We start from the raw sequence: 17791 nt of genomic DNA on the forward strand, positions 1-17791 counted from the left end.
AGTTCCTCCGGCGTGGGGCACATTACTGTTGGAGACGCCTTTCCGGAACCTGAAGACGCGAGTTCGAAAGTAGACCAGGCCCTCGAGCCCGAGGAACCCACTTCGATCCTAGAAGACGAATGTCCGGACTTCGGGTTTCGTACACATCTCGAGAACCTTCGAGTTAATGTGATGAGTACTGTGATAGAGGTGGACGAAGAAAGATCTTCGGTCTTTTCTTCGGAGCGTGGGAGCGTCTTGAGGAAGATCTCGAGGACGTCGGGAGCCCATAATACGTGTAGCGCTCGTGACACTTCGAGTATCGGTGCCACTCCGAGTATCAGTGAGACTCCAAGTGTTAGTGCTACTCCTAGTACGAGTGACACTCCAAGTACGAGTGCCACTCCGGATGTTCTCGGGTTACCGGGAGAGAAAGGCAGTCGAGGACCCGATGTTTGCGTGGCGAGTCACTCCCAGATCGTCGCGTTTCCGGAAGAGGACGGGGAGTCGAGTCCCAACCAAGGGACAGTGTGCTTCATCGACACCGTCTTCGAGACGGTGACCGAGGATCAGGGCCCCCAGATCTGCATCCTCCCCGAAGTCGACCACTCCTTCGAAGTCAGCCACTCCTTCGAAGTCAGCAGCGACAGCCCGCTCGATATCACGGGCCTCACGCTGGACACGACCGGGAGCACTCCGGACTTCCAGTCGAGCCTCGAGGAGCCTCTGGAAGATTCCGGGCCGTACCACCCGGAGATCCGTCACGAAGAAAGCGAAGAGTACGCGACACCTCGGGAGTATATTTCGATGGAGGAAGCCGCCCGAAGTACACCCACGGAGGAGCGAGGAGGAGGTCGCGTCTCTAAGAGCTCTGGAGCGTCTTGGAGGAAGAGGAGGAAGCTGGTGAAGTACGTCAAGGAGGAGGTCAGCTCCGGTGAGGAGGAGGAGTCCTTGTTTGATCCCTCCTTCAGGAACGTCTACGGGAACGAGGAAGAGGAGAAGGTTCCTGAGGACGACCTTCAGGAGGTGTTCCTCGACGATGCAGCGATTCCCTCCGGAGAGGACGGCGTCGCAGGAGACAACACCGAGGATCTCTCGTGGGTAGAAGGTCAAGGAGATGACGAAGAAGATGGAGCCTCGCACGAAGGACACCAGGAAGGACTTCGACGAAAGATCCCGTGCCCCTCGCGGTTCAATCCTCTGAGTTCGTCCCCCGGCAGCAGCACGACGGGCAGCATCCTCAGTGTCTCGTACATCCTCCTTGAACAATCGACCACCTCCCTGGACACCTCTTCTTGCGTCTCGTTGTTCTCGGAGGATTCCTCGGTTAAGTCGCGAGATAATTTGTCCGTTTGTACGTCTCATACGTCAGACACGTTGAAGGTAAGCTTCCCCCAAGAAAAAGAGAAGTAATAATAATAGTAATAATAATAATGATGATAATAATGATAAAACAACCTGGGACGGCAAGGGCGTGCGGGTAGCGTTGTGACGTCATGTCGTACCGAAAGGTTTGAAAATGGCGCGGCCGTTGGAGGTTTGAAGACGACATGACGTCATGTCGCCGTAACAGTCTACTGGCTGTCCTCGGTGCTCAATGTGTGTACATGACTTCAACGTTATGGTTTGACGTCTTCGTTTGTTAGAAAACTGTAACGGCTGGTCACTTGTGATCCACAAAATGTGATACGGTGTTGCCATACGAGGTCACGTCATTTTGAAAGGTTTGGAAACGCGGCTTTGTGTCGTCTGCGTAGGTTTGGAGATGACTTGATTGTAGGTCGTAGCGAGACAACCTGCTGGTGATCCCGAAGTGTGTGATAGGGAATATATGTTTCTATAGAATGTGAGGAATTTGAAATAAGAAAAAAATTAAATATAACTATGGTTTTCAAGTTTGTAACAAAGCTGTTTCTTTTAATCAAGATTTTATTGTTACTATTTTATTTTATTTATTTTTTATTTATTTATTTATACTTTTTGGTGGGGTGAGGTCATAAGTATACTTTATCTTTAGAATCTTGTGTGAACTGCTTAATCAAACACAACCACTGAATGGACCAAGAATTCAATCCAAAAACCCAAATATTAAACTCTACCAAAATATATATCTTCAGATTTGTCTAAATGGTAGTCTCACACAATTAGAATAATAACATACAGACTATCTCACTGTGGTCTTGGATCACGTGTTGGACGCGTAATCGACAGCTATTTCCCTCCCGGAAGAGAGCTCAGGGTTCATATATGACTGATCTACGGGTAATACTGTGACCTTACACGCACACACACAACCCACTCCCCGCCCACGAGAGTTGGAGTAATGACTCGCAGCGCAGCGATACTGAAATTATTTCAGCCCTGGGCGGGATTCTAACCCGGACCGCCGTAGTGGCAGGCGAGAATTCTACCACTGCGCCACGAGTGTGTGTGTATGTGTGTCTGTGTCTCTGTTAGCCCAGCTGCTATATGCAGGAAACGACCAACGCTCGTGGGGTCCTATCATTTATTTTTCAATTATCCTGCCAAACTTCAAGTTCACGTAATGTTTCTAGATTTAGCTAGATCTTATTCTCCATTATTATCATACTTAGATTTCAATTCGTGGACTGGCCCAGCTTGGGTTCTGTTGTCTTCTAAGTTATTCAAAGTTTATCTTTGTGGAAAAAGTTTCTTCACATCCTGTAGACATTTAGTCTTTCTCAATTTGTTATCGTGACCTCTCGAGGCCCTCGCTTAGTTTGTGAATGTATATATATATATATATATATATATATATATATATATATATATGTGTGTGTGTGTGTGTGTGTGTTTTCAACCACATTAATTCACTTTCATGCCATCACATTCGAGACTGACGAGGAGCTCGATGGAAGCATATATACGGAAACTGGGGACCATTCAGTGTATGTACTATGTATGTGTATGTATATGTATATATATATATATATATATATATATATATATATATATATATATATATATATATATATATATATATATATATATATATATATACCACGTGAAGATAGTTCACTTTGTGTTTTACTTAGTCTGATTCGGGAGGAAAGGGGTACCGCCCTGCCGTCTGACAGGACCAACCTCATCAGCTCAGAGGCCTTCGCTCGAGCTGACATCTTAGGCCGGTGTCACACTGTCTGGCGGCGCAGCAGTTCCGTCTTGTCGTTGGCAACAGCAAAGTCTCCCTTGTTAGGGGTCATTGGACTCCAAAGGGGAGTGGGGAGTGGTCGCTATAGTAGGTTCTGGCTGCTGTCGCCAGGTGATTTTATTAAGATGATTTAATTTACAAACCTTATCTGGCCGCATCCGACTTTAGGCAAATTGTAATCTGGTGAGTGACATTTTACCTCAGTCGATGTACATTGTATGTTCTTGTTCATGGCCATACTTTATTGTGAAATTGTAATGATATTGTATGGGTATTGCCATTTTGGTTATTAATAAATTGAATTTATACTGTGCGGATGTATTTTTTCATTGTGATTTTTTTTTTTTTACATTGTTCGGATTTCGCTCTATTTTTTATCATGAAATCAAAATTGTATAATTTGGATTGTGCATTTTATTTGAAGTCATGTTTGGATTTTTTATTAATAACATGAAGTTGTATTATTAGGATTTTGTATTTTTTCGTTATGAAATTGAAGTTGTATTGCTCGGTTTTTTAATTATTTTGTTTATTAAATTTAAGTTATATTGTTCAGATTTTGCATTATATTTATTCGTTTTAATATGTAGTGTTCGGGTGTTAATTATTGACGTTATATTTTTCATTTATATTTTTTATTAGATTGGTGTTTTTTTTATTTTTTATTTGAAATTGTAATGATAGGATTTTTCTTTTTTTAAATATTAAATTGAATACATATTGTTCGGATTTTGCCATTTTTTCATTGTTAGATTTATTATTGTGCATATGTATTTTTCATTAAATGGTGAATTTTTTCGTTATCAAATTGAAGTTGTATTGTTTTGATTTTTTCTTTATTGAATCTGATTTATATTTTGAGGATTTTAAATTTTTTAGTTATGAATTTAATGTATATTCTGACTTTGCATTTTTACATTAAATTATATATATATTGTTCGGATTTTGTTTTTCTTTTCCTTTAAATTTATTTTATTATTATTTTCATGATTACATTGAAGTTATATTGTTCGTATTGTGGCGGTTTGCAGGGGTGATTAAATGACAAGCAAAAGATAACTTAAACATAGAAATCTGCAGAGAGAGAATATTGTACATTGTTTTTTATGTTAATGCTTACATACATATACCAACAGCTTTTTCCCCCTTTCAAGGGAGATAGCCACTTCCACCCATTTCATCCCAACATACTCCACTCCCATTCACCACCCCTCCCTCCCTCCTCTCTCCCTCCATCTTTCCTTTGGCTCCTCTGTTAATGGTTAACTGATGAATAAAGTAATTACAATGTGAACCATTTGATGTCCATTATGGAACCATTATATATTTAATTAGTCTTGATATATTACCATTCTTTATTCTGTGTCACGTTGATGGAGGTACGGGTCGATGGTCTGGGAACTCGCGGGGTACGTAACGGCAGGGGGGACGTTGAAAACCTCAATGCTAGACCCATATTCGCTACAATTTCTTTTCGAAGCCGACTATTAAAAGCTCTTGCTTTGTGCAAAAGCCCTTTCAACTCGCAAGCAGCTTTACTTCATGCACCGAGAGAATGAACGAGGCTTTTTAACTCATGTTTGAGAGAGAAGGAGGGGGAGAGGAGAGGAGGGTGTGGTATTAGCGGCGGTATCATCGTCGTCTTCGTCATCGTCGTCGTCGTCCAATTACCTTGAGTACCATAAGGCACATGGACACACGCACAGATATGTGTCGAGGTCACTGCCACAGATAATTAATAAGATGTGTGTGCGTGCGCGCGCGTGTGTGCGTCCGTACGTGACCTCATGTAAGGGCGCCATACACACACACACGCGCGCGCGCGCGAGCACCTGATGGCTCTGCCTGTACACGCAGGGAGGGTAAGTCGGTCGAGAGCCCGGGCAACACGTTTTACATTCGCTTTTATTCATTCTCTCTCTCTCTCTCTCTCTCTCTCTCTCTCTCTCTCTCTCTCTCTCTCTCTCTCTCTCTCTCTCTCTCTCTCTCTCTCTCTCTCTCTCTCTCTCTCTCTCTCTCTCTCTCTCTCTCTCTCTCTCTCTCTTTCTCCCCTTTATCTTTCTCTCTATGTCTTTATATTTCTTTTTCTCTCATTATCTTTCATAATCATTATCTCTCTTCCCCTCCCTCCCTCTCTCTGTCTGAGGGCGTGGTATCCTCTCATACCAGGACCCGCACGGGAGGGACACCGGTCTCAAAGGATTCACAAAGGATTACAAAGGCGGAGCATGCCGACGGGACCTTTTGGTCCATAACTAGGTCGGATACGAAAAATAAGAATTATGATAATATAAATAATAATAGATAAAATGCATAGGTCTCCTGATTGCCACGAGAGAGAACCTCTTAACTGAATAAAGTCGCCCGTCAGGGTAAGATGGCGATGCTTTTGTGACCCTTTTACGGCGATTTTGAAGATGCCAGACGGTATTTGACAGTAAATATTCCAACCCACCGTAGTGTATCTCAACCCAGCCCCCCCCCTAACGTAACTAGACCCAGTACAACCCAACATAACCCGACGCAACCTTTCTTAACTCAAACCAACCCAACCCAGTGCAACCTAGCCAAAGTCTTCGGGGGGGATGTGTGTGTGTGTGTGTGTGTATATATATATATATATCTTTTCAACCACAAATCACTTTTAATTCCATGCCATCGCAGTCGAGACTGAGAGTAGCTCGAAGGAGGCATACATTGGAAATTGAAACAATATGTTGTGGTTGAAAATATATCAATCTGTTCACTGGGAACCATTCAGTGTATGTGTGTGTATATATATATATATATATATATATATATATATATATATGTGTGTGTGTGTGTGTGTGTGTATACACGGGACCGTCTGGGAGCCCGGCGATAGCGTCATCGCCCTGTACCGGTCCCGGTACTGGAGGGTCGGGCTACGACGAAGGAATCTCCGGTAGGTTTACGGTCTCCTCCCCCGGGCGGTGTGGGCGGTGGCGCGGGCGTGCCGGATGTGCTACGACTAGAGAGAGGAGGAGGAGGAGGAGATGGACGGAGAGAGAGAGACGGGGGCATTAGAGAAAGTAGAGGAGAGAGAGAGACGGGGGATGAGAGAAAGATAAGCACAAAAAGAGAGAGAGAGAGAGACCACGCGCGTGGGATGGGGAGAACCCCGTAGCCCAGGGGGAAGTCTCTTCGGGGCCTTGCAGCCACAGGGAGACCCCGCGTGGGTTGTCGAAGACGTGTGGCCTCCGAGAGACCATCTTTGGAGGGAGACCCTACATGTGCCGGGGAGACTTGGGGGCTCTTCAGAGAGACCTTGCCTAGGCTTGCTGGAGACCAGAGGGACCTGGGGTCACGTGTGTGGGTACAGTAAGACTCTTCATGGCGAGAGAGAGAGAGAGAGAGAGCTCCCTCACAGGCTTCTCTCTGTCTGGATCTCTTAAAGAGACCTTGCAAGGTCCAGGAACGCTGGAGGACATCCTCAGCTAGGGACTGAGAGACCCATAATGGAGTTGAAAGAGTGCTGGAAGACCTGCCATGTGCTTGGAAAATGCCTGGGCGGAGTTCTGTGACCCGTCGAACGAACGGGTACGATTTTGTGGATTTGGTAAGATCATTGAGTTGGTATTGTGGGCGAAAGGTTCCGTAGAGGCCAACAATGGTACCTGTGGAACGTACGTCGGCTAGGATTGGTTCCCAGCTGCGCGCGCGCACACACACACACACACACACACACACACACACACACACACTGTTTTCCACATGTTATTAACACAAGGAGGAATGATCATAACAACCTCCTCATCCTCCCCTCTTCCCCTCCCTCCACCTCCTCCCACCCTCCCTCCCCATCCTCCTCCTCCTCCTTAGAAATGCTCACACATTCACACAATGCATATGTCGGTGTAACGTTTCTTTTCTGGAGAGATTTATGGGGATGGATGGAGGTCACGGATCGTTGCCGTCACATGCGGGACCGCGGCTTATCTAGATAGAAAAACCCGAGGAGGCGAGCTGTGAGCGAGTCCCTGCGTGTAGCGTAGCCTGACCCCGCGCGGGCCCTAAGGGTGTTTTGTGCATTAGGCCTCTGCGGGTGTTTCGCCTCTACGAACGCGCCAGGTAGACGGGGCTCTGGACTGGCCCCGAGGCGAGGTGACGGCACACTAGGCGTTTCTCGATAGCATGCTATTTGCTTTTGGTACTTCGTTTGAGTAGAAACGACTTCAGTTACGGTCTTTGGTTGTTCAAATTACTCTTGCGTCGTATAGTGAGAAGCTGAACGACGAACTAAGAAAAGTTAAATCTAGAATACGAATGTTAGACACATTGTTAAGATGTTAATACGTAAGTGTAGATTATTATAACCGAAGTATTTTTCTACTCAAACGAAGTAGCAAAAGCAAGTAGCCTGGTGTGCGGCCACCTTTAGTGTCTCGCCATGTGCCTTCACTCCACGTGAGAGTTCGGGGAAAGGAATTCTTCGTCCGAAGTCGTCACTCGAGAGTTCGGGGAATGGAATTTTTCGGCCGAAGTCATCTTGGGACTCGGGGTGGGGTTGGGGTGGGGGGGTCATCCTTGGGAGGTAACCAGGAGTCCTTTGGGAGCTTGTAGGGATCCTCCTTGGAGTTGTGAGTGGGACATGGAGATCCTCTTGAGGGTTTAAGGACTTGGGAGCACGCGAACCCTTTTGGGATTGGTGGGGACTCAGCCATTGTCTTAGCTCTTAAAGGATGAAAGACTGTACCTAGCGTGTACTGCCTTCACGCGTTGACTGTCAGGACTCGAACCTCTCTCTCCAAACTTATCTCCTGGCGCCGGCAGGAGAAGATGGACCTCTTTACCAGAGAGGTAAGGGAGATGGGAAGGGCGGGGGTATGGGGGCTATGATGATGAAACGACGTGATGGTTGTTGTTTGGGGTGGTGGTGGTGGTGGGAGAGGGTGGAGGGGATGTTTGGAATGAAGGTCACCGCTATGACTGGACGTTTACCGACCTACCTACCTACCGGGGCGCCTGGTCCCGGTCGCTCCCGGTCGCTCCCGGTCCGTCCGTCGGCCCCGTACCGTAAGCGACCGACTTGACGGCGACGTCGTCAGCGCGCTGTCGTGTTTGACTTTGTTCGTCGCTTAGTCCTCCTCCTCCTCTTCCTCCTCGTCGTCGTCATAGTTGTGGTAGTCGTCATCGTTGTTGTTGTCACGTCATCAGTGCATACGTATAATTGCATGTTGTACACATACTGAATGCATACATGTACACACGTACGAACATACATACGTGCGTATATACTTGCATAGATACATGGACATATACATACGTACATACATACGTATGTACTCACACGCATACTTATACATACACATACATACAAGTATGTACATCCATATACTTGCAGAAGAAATCACTTGAACGCGTGATTTTAATGCATATACTTATGTACACACACACGCGCGCACACACACACACACACACACACACACACACACACACACACACACACACACACACACCTACACACGCGATTGGTTGAAGAGGTTTGGGAGGATTCCGTCGCCATCACTGTTGACCATAAGATCAACTGCCAACAACATTAACACACGTGCTACCAGAACTACCACCAATTCTACAACCACTACCACCATTACCACCACCATCACTACAACCACCATGTAATAAGTACGGGGTCTTGTTAGGGGCGGAAAGGCCGCATACCAACCTTCCAGTGATTGGTATGAGGTGAGTTAGGTTGGAAGGAAGGGGAGGTGGGGTATGAGCTTGGTCGGTGTATTATTGTTATTATTATTGTTATTATTATTATTGATTTATTTCGATATAAATATATTAATGATGATAATAATGATAATAATAATAATTATAATAATAATTGTAATAATAATTGTAATAAAAATTTACACACTAATAAAAGAATTCCAGTTAATATCGATCTAAATCTGTCCGGAAACCGGATATCCTTCAAGGGGACACGTTCCCTCCGGCCAAGAGTGGTGACGTAACGGCAACAGAGACGACTGATTGCCTAAAGGCGCCTGTGAGCGAAGCGAGCTCGCCCGAAGGGCCGGGGCCCTACGTAGCGGGGTCGGGCGCAGCCTGTTGCTCGTAATAATGCTGATAATGATGATGATGAAGGGAGTGGTAGGGGATGGTAGGTAGGGAGTGGTTATGTGTGAATGATATTTTGACGCAGCCTGAAGGGACTTCTCACTATCTTTCATGCATGAGTGGAAGGAGAGGGGGTAGTGGTCGCTGTGGATGTGCTGTGTCCTGCTACATTGCTTCTGACCTAGGGCAGTGGGCGTGATACAGGTATGACCCGTCATCCATGAGGAGCTAAGATGAGAGGGGGCAAAAGGGTTGTTGATGGGAATGGAGTGGATGGAAGTGGAGATGGTGGGTGTGGGTATATGCCTTTTGACTTATCTACCTCCCTGGTAAGGGGGGGGAGAGCCCATGGTATATTAATAGAATGTATATATAATTATTATTATTATTTCTATTTATATATTTATTTATTTTGGTACATGGAAAGAATGAGTGAGGAAAGACTAGTAAAAGAGGTATGGAAGGCATATGTGGAGGGAGTGAACATGAATGGACGTCCTAGGATGAGGTGGATGGATAGGGTGAAGGGGGCTTTGGGGAAGAGGTCTGTTGAGGAAGGACGGGAGAGGACAGAAGACAGGGGTGAATGGAGAATGGTTGTATATGGATGATGTTGTGATGCATTAGGTGGGGGGATGGGGGGATGAGGTAGTGTTTGTGAGCAAATTTTGACGCAGCCCGAAGGGATTTCTCCCAGTCTTCTCCTTTATGCATGGGGGGACGGAGAGGGGGGTCGCCGATTTAATGAAGCGGCCTTGCTGTGGATGTGCTGTGTCTTGCGACACTGCTTCTGACCCAGGGCAGTGGACAAGGTGCAGGGATGACCCGTCATCCAGGAGGTGCAAAGATGAGAGGGAGGGTGGAGGGGTGTGGAGTGTATTCAGGGATGGAATGGGTGGGAATGATTTTATGCCTTTTCCTTTTTGGTTACCTCCCTTGTAAGGGGGAAAAAGCCTTGGTATATGTATGTATGTATTTTGGTACTGGCACAAGTCCAGTGGATTCTGGCGACAAATGCCAAGACACGTGAGACTGACGCCAGACGTTTTCCTTCGGTTTGGGGGGATGGGGGGGCAGAACCTTTTCTCGGGGGGGGGGTATCTAGTGAACGCCTTCGCTACCGTGACGCCGGTACAGACTTTGCTACGGCTTCCGCCAGACGATTTTATTCAGCTGGGATGGGAACGGGAGTGGTCATAAGGATCTCGTGCCTGAAGAGTCTAAGGAAGAAATTGTCCCGAAGGATGGAAGCGCTGGTTCTGGCAGGCGAAAGAGAATCACCCTCTCTCTCATTCTCTTTGTCCTCTCTCTCTCTCTCTCCTCTTTCCCTACCTCCTTTTTCCCTCTCTCCTCTTTCTCTATCTCCTCTTTCTATCTCTCCTCTTTCTGGTTTCTCTCACTCCTCTTTCTCTGTCTCTCCTCTCTCTCTCTCTCCTCTCTCTTCTCTCTCTTCTCTTTCTCTCTCCTATTTCTCTCTCTCACTCTCTCCCCTCCCAGTGTAGCGTGCCCTCACATTTGCACTCGGTGTAGATAATGTAGATTGTTGGACTCCGCCCCATCGTCATCCACAGTTTAGACTGGATGGGTGACTTATGGGCCCGGTAAGGGGGGGGGAGCGAGGGGTAGGGGGAGGTTTTTGTACAGCCGGATTCCAAAGTTCACCAAGAGTTTAATGGGGCCCACTTTACCACAAGATGATTCCGTTTTTTTTTTTTTTTTTGTTTTTTTTTTTTTTTTTTTTTTTTTTTTTTTTTTTTTTTTTTTTTTTTTTTTTTTTTTTTTTATATATACATTACTGGGAACTTGGAGAAAGGCAGGTCGATTGAGGCGACATCTGTGGGCAGGCTGGAACACGACAAGGGTGTCGTCGAACTTTGGAATGTGGGTCTTCTTCAGAAGAGTTTGTTGTGAGGAGGCGAGACCCGTCGCTGGCCAGGAAGGGAGTTCGGGGAATTCTTCGTCACCCTCTGGGGAGGTCGGACCCCTCTCATGAAAAGGGTCATCGTGTATCGAGACCCCTGGATGGGAGTCTGGGTAGTAAAAAAGTCTTCTGGCAATTGCCACGGGAATGTATGTATGTGTGTGTGTATGTATGTATGTGTGTGTGTATGTGAAGGCACGTCACCGGGTTGGCCCGTCGCATCTCGCGTACCTCAGGTCAGTGACCGACAAGGCCAACAAGACTCCTGACACACAAACGCGCACGCCCCTACCACGCCCCTCCACGCCCGTCTCTGGCTCCAGCAGATGCATTTCGTTTGTCAAAAAAAAAAAATTAAGTCACGGGCTCTCAACATTTTCCCCCATTACGTACTCCGAGAGTTCCCAGACCATCGACCCGTACCTCCATTAACCTGACACATAATATCGAATGATAACAAATTAAGACTAATTAAGTATACAATGGTACCGCAATAAACAAATGCTTCAATTTGTAATGACTTTATTCATCAGTTAAGCATTAACAAAAAAAATATGTACAATGTTCTCTCTTTGCAGATTTAAATGTTTAAGTAATCTTTCGCTAGTCACCTAAGTACCCTCTGGAAACCGTCCCGCGAGCCCCAGGTTGAGAACCCTTGCATTAAGTGAACGCCCGGAAGGAAAATGGACTGCAGGGAGTGAGGGAGGGAAGGAATGATGGGGGAAGGAAGAGATAGAAGATAGGGAGTTAGGGAAGGAAGGGGCTAGGGAGGGAGGTATGGAAGATAGGGAGGGAAGGAAAGGGCAGGGAGGGAAGGAATGATGGGGAGGGAGGAAGAGATGGAAGATAGGAAGGAAGGGGAAAGGGGCTAGGGAGGGAGGGAAGGAAGAGATGGAAGATAGGGAGTGAGTGAGGGAAGGAAAGGGCAGGGAGGTAGGAAGGAGAGGGAAAGAATGATGGGGGGGAAGAGGTGGAAGATAGGGAGTGAGGGAGGGAAGGAAGAGATGGAAGATAGGGAGTGAGAGAAGGAAGGAAAGGGTAGGGAGGTAGGAAGGGAGGGAAAGAATGTTGGGGGAAGGAAGAGATGGAAGATAGGGAGTGAGAGAGGGAAGGAAGGGGACAGGGAGATTGGAAAGGATAAAGGGAGGAAGGGGCTAAGGGAGAGATGGAAGATAGGGATGTGGGAGAGGAAGAGATGGAAGGTAGGGGTGAGGGAGGGAAGTGAAGGGGTAAAATGATGAACAGGCTCACAATAAAGACATAGGACATACTTTCGAAATGTTGCACTTTATTTCACAAACTCTCGTTTTGTGCAATTAACGCTCATGGACCCAAAGTAGGTGTGTAAAATGTGCATTTCGTTGTTGTTATTGCATGAATGCAATATTGTTAACGAAATCACTTCAGTGATAGGGAATGGCTATACATGGAAGTCTGTGATGTCTTTAACAGAACATAATTTTTCACATTTCTTATCTGTCGTGGGTCAGGTACGTGTGTGCGCTTGTACACTATTCGTGTATACAGCGGGGCCTACACGATCAATATTATTGTGCAGTATTCCGTATTGTGCAATATTATTGATGGTGTAGGGATAATATTGAAGAATGACACGATATATTGAAGACTTATTCAGCTGAGGCTAGCCATAATCGGGCCCTACACGATCAATATTATTGTGCAATATTCCGTATTGTGCAATATTATTGACGGTGTATGGATGGTATTGAAGAATGGCAATATATTGAAGACATGAAATCTACTGGCGAAACACCTGTGCCTCTTCAGTGCAAACCCTACACCGTCAATAATATTGTGCAATACGGAATATTGCGCAATAATATTTACCCTGTAGATCCCACTTAATGTATGTGTTGACGCATAAAGTCAAGAACAGGGTGACCAGCGGGAATACGCTAGACAGGAGCCGAAAACATGCTAGATTATCAAAAATTAGACAGGAGCCGAAAACATGCTAGATTATCAAAAATTATACTAAATAATTTGTTCCTCTTTATATGTACTGTCTCCGTTATATATGTTTTTATCATTGTAGCATTTTTAACTGAAATATGCTACATTTAGCATAATTATGCTAAATCTGGTCACCCTAGAATGGACGGAAGGGTGGGTTGGGGCGTCGGGCGGGCGTCCCAGTTCTGGTAAGACGGGAACCGGTCTTGGGTGTGCAACCTAAGCTAAGGTGAAGGTGTTGTTGCACACCCACCACCCCAACCCCCCGCTGTCAACCGTGCAACCTGGAATTGTACCATACATTGAGGGAGTAGGTGTGTGTTTTGCTAGACGTTAGTGTGTATATATGCACATCCACTCTCTCTCTCTCTCTCTCTCTCTCTCTCTCTCTCTCTATATATATATATATATATATATATATATAAACCACAATTCGCGTTAATTCTAAGCCATCAACATCGAGAAACTCGAGGAGGCATACATGCATAAATTGATACGTGGTGTATGTATGCCTCCTCGAGTTTCTCGATGTTGATGGCTTAGAATTAAAGTGCATTGTGGTTGGTAAATGTAAATCTGTTCATTGGGACCCGTTCAGTGTTATATATATATATATATATATATATATATATATATATATATATATATATATATATATATATATATATTTCAACTTCTTTCCCCCATTGCTGGGGGGGGGGGAGCTAGCATACTGTGCCTACGGGAGGGGGAGGGAGAGGGGGGTGTTGGGGGACCACCAGTCTTGTTGCATCATCATTACCCCCCCCCCCCGACTGCGCCCTGCCGCCAGGAAGGGAACGAACATGACTGGCCCCTTTTGCAGTGGGGGCTACCTACCTCCGGCGTCACAGGGAGAGAGGGGAAGAAAGGGGTATGGATGTTCTGAAGATCTTAAAAAAAAAAAAAAAAAAAATTGTATATACGAGGGGGGCGGGGGAGGACGTGAGGAAGAATTGGTACTTCCCCAGTTTTGTGTGATGGGGGGGGAGTGGGGGGATTAGGGAATCCTGTCAACTCGAGAGTTGGCAACCCCCGTCTGTCTTGTCAGTCATCCACCGAGGCTGCAAAGGTCTAGCGTGTACATGTGCGTCTGTGTGTGGGTGGGTGCATGTGTGTGTGCGTGTGTATTTGTGTTTGTGTTTTCGTGTGGGTGCGCCTGTGTGTTTATATGTGCGTGTATTTTCATGTCCATTGTGTGCGTTTTTTTTTCTTTTTCTTTTTTTTGCGTGTGCGCGTTTGTATGTGTTTCTGCGTGTATGTTTATGTCCATGTGTGTGTGTGCGTGTGTTTGTTTACGTATTTGTGAATTTTGTAAGTCCAGTATTTGTACGCGTGCGTTCGTTCGTGTGTGTGTGTGCACGCGCTTTGTGTGTGTGTGTGTGTGTGTGTGTGTGTGTGTGCAAATGGAGGGCGTCGAAATTACCTAGGTAATTTAGCCTAGTCGCCGCTCTCCTCGATCCACGCCCCCCCCCCATCCCCCCATCCCCGAGGCACACAAAAAGCGGATTGGGGGAGATAGATCCGACGGCGAAGAAGGGATGGAGGGACGTGGGGGAAGTGCAGCTCCACTTCATCTTGTTGTACGCCTCCGAAGTGGGGTGAAATACAGTCCGTGTGTGTATGTGTGTGTGCTTGCGTGTGTCTGTGTGCGTGTGTGCCCGCGCGCGCGTATAAAATAATACATATACCAACGGCATTTTCCCCCTTACAAGGGAAGTAGCCATAAAATAAAATAGTAGTAATATTAATAATGATGCTGGTAATAATAATAATAATAATAATAATAATAATAATAATAATGATAATATAGTTATAATAATAATAATGATAATATAGTTATAATAATAATAGGTTTAATGAGTTAACAGTGATACAAAGATACACTGACTAATTGTGCTAATGTTACTAATCTAATACGAGTACATAATGTGCAGGGGGTACTAGGTGACGGTCTCCACAGAAAGGTAATTGTGTGTGTGTGTGTGTGTGTGTGTGTGTGTGTGTGTGTGTGTGTGTGTGTGTGCATAGAGGACACGTATAGGAAAGAACGTCCCTACTACACGATATTGTAGGCATAAGAAAGGGTAATTGATTAATGTGTGTGTACCTTTATCCAATGGGGCAGTATATAAACTTCGCATTGTAAAGGAAAACTGCAAAACTCGTGAGATACCCTATGTCTCTGACGGTTCATTGTGTGTGTGTGTGTGTGTGTGTGTGTGTGTGTGCGCGCGCGTGTGCGTGTGTTTTAGTCATGATGCGTGTAGGGCACTGTGAATCCTAGAGTTATTGTCCCTGCCAGGGGTGGGTGGGTGATATGCTATATTCTCTCTCTCTCTCTCTCTCGCTCGCTCGCTCGCTCCCTTCCCTCCTCTCCACCTCCCTCCTCACCACCTCACTCCTCTCCACATCACTCCTCTCCACCTCCCTCCTCTCCACCTCCCTCCTCTCCACCTCCCTCCTCTCCACCTCCCTCCTCTCCTTCTTTTCTGCCTTCTTTCTCTCCTCTATCTCTTCTCTCACTCTCCGTCCTTCTATCTCTCTCTCCCTCTCTCTCCCTCCCTCCTCTCTCCCTCTCCCCTTCTCTCTCTCTCCTTCCCTCTCACTCTGTCTCTCTGTGTCTAACTAATCGCATCACAGGCGGCAACCCCTGATGGGGCGGCAATCGGCCGACCTTTAGCCCGAATCCACCCGGGAGTAATATTTCATTGCCAGCTATCTGATCGGAACAATTTGCCCCGCCGCCGTCGCCGTTCGCCGTCGCGTCGTGGATCCCTCGACGTGCCCACGAAGACCTGTGATGCTTGCTTGCTTGCTTGCTTGCTTGCTAAACGTCAACACGTCCCGTGGTGGTGGTGGTGGTGGGAGAGGTGGGAAGGGTGGGGGTGATCTATGGTGATGGTATGGTGATCACTGATGATGGTAGATATTGTGGTGATCAACTGATGGTGATTATGGTGGTAAAGGTAATGGGAGGGGTTGTGGTGGTGAATAATGATGATGGTGATGGTGGTAGTGGAAGAGGTGGTGGTCAATGATGATGATGATGATGGTAGTGGAAGAGGTGGTGGTGATCAAGGATGATGATAATGAGTTTCATCGCGATATTTGTTGTGATCACCAAGGCATAAAATTAATCCAGTAGAGGAGTTTGTATTGTTAAAGGATTTGGTTTCACGTTTATGCTTGTTTAAAAGGAGTGGGAATGATACATACCTTTACTTAAGTTTTGTTACTATATTTCCAGAAAGGATTTGAGACAATATTTTTGTCTGGACGAAGAGTTAAATCACACGTCTTTATTTACTTTAGCCTTTCGATTCAATTTGTTATAAATTATTTGACACTAGACTTTTGTCTGCAAATAGGGTTTGATGTTTTAGATGAAGTATTTCGTACTATATATATATGTCTGCTATTAGAATTTATGTTTGTTTTGTAAGAATTTACGTTAGATATATGTTTAGGCAAGAACTGGTTCACTAACAGAATAGTTAACGAATGGAATAGACTTAGTAATCATGTAGTTTGCGCTGACACAATGTGTTGTTTAAAGGAAAGACGAGATGACTATGGATATGGATGACAGGTCATAAGGGGAATAGAACTTCCTAGTGTAGGCCTTATGGTCTCTTGCAGTCTTCTCCATTCTTATGTTCCCCAACATTGTCAACCACGGATTAGGTTGTGATGTTTGGTCACATCACAGCACATCACTGTGAAGTGTTCCGTCCAGGCACACCTCGTCCAGGACGTTACAAAGGATTACAAAGGCGGAGCATGCCGACAGGAGACCTTTTGATCCATATCTAGGTCGGATGCAAAAAAAAAAAAAAAAAAAAAAAATGAATAAATAAATAAATAAATAAAAAATCAATCAATCAATCAATTTCTTTCCCAAACACATTACATCGCCGTTACTAGCGAGTCTGTCGTTCGCTGCCCCAGCACGAGCTCTTGTGTACTTTGCCAGCACCAGTACTTGTGCTTCACCAGTGGGTACATTCTGTGTGTAGTACATTAGCACATGATGAACCCGTTACTCGGCAGCTCCCCCCCCCCGGGTAACGGGTTGATCAATGCAAATTAAATTAATTGCGTTATTTGCTTGGCATACAACTACTACTACTACTACAACTAGTACTACTACTACTACTACTACTACTACTACTGCAACCTCCACTACTACTACAACCTCCACTACTACTACTACTACTTCTACTACTACTACTACTACTACTACTTCTACTACTACTACTACTTCTACTACTACTACTTCTACTACTACTACTATTACCACCACTCAACTATTACCACGTCAGCTGCTGCTACTACTACTACTACTACTACTACTATTACTACTACTACTACTACTACCACCACCACCACTCAACTATTACCACGTCAGCTGCTGCTGCTACTACTACAACATGGCTGTAACATAGAAACTGTTCCTGATGGACTTTTATCAACATGTGGGATATTGTCTGTGGTCATATGACATTGAAGAACAGTTCATGTCTTTTGGTGGGCAAAGGTTGTGCTTGGCACTCTTTACGGGTCATCACACTGGGTTATTTTTCCGCCAACCTCCGATTAATCGGCGGTACTGCCTTCCTCCAGCACCTTTT

General features: G+C 45.6%; 1 protein-coding gene across 12 annotated transcripts in view; it reads left to right on the forward strand.

The window, feature by feature from the left end:
• Positions 1-17791, forward strand: part of loco (regulator of G protein signaling family member locomotion defects) — a 248221-nt gene that overhangs the window by 23656 nt on the left and 206774 nt on the right. The window lies entirely within an intron of this gene.

The sequence above is a fragment of the Oratosquilla oratoria genome, chromosome 22 (genome assembly GCF_046742065.1).
Source record: "Oratosquilla oratoria isolate Oo_2021 chromosome 22, ASM4674206v1, whole genome shotgun sequence".
NCBI lineage: Eukaryota > Metazoa > Arthropoda > Malacostraca > Stomatopoda > Squillidae > Oratosquilla > Oratosquilla oratoria.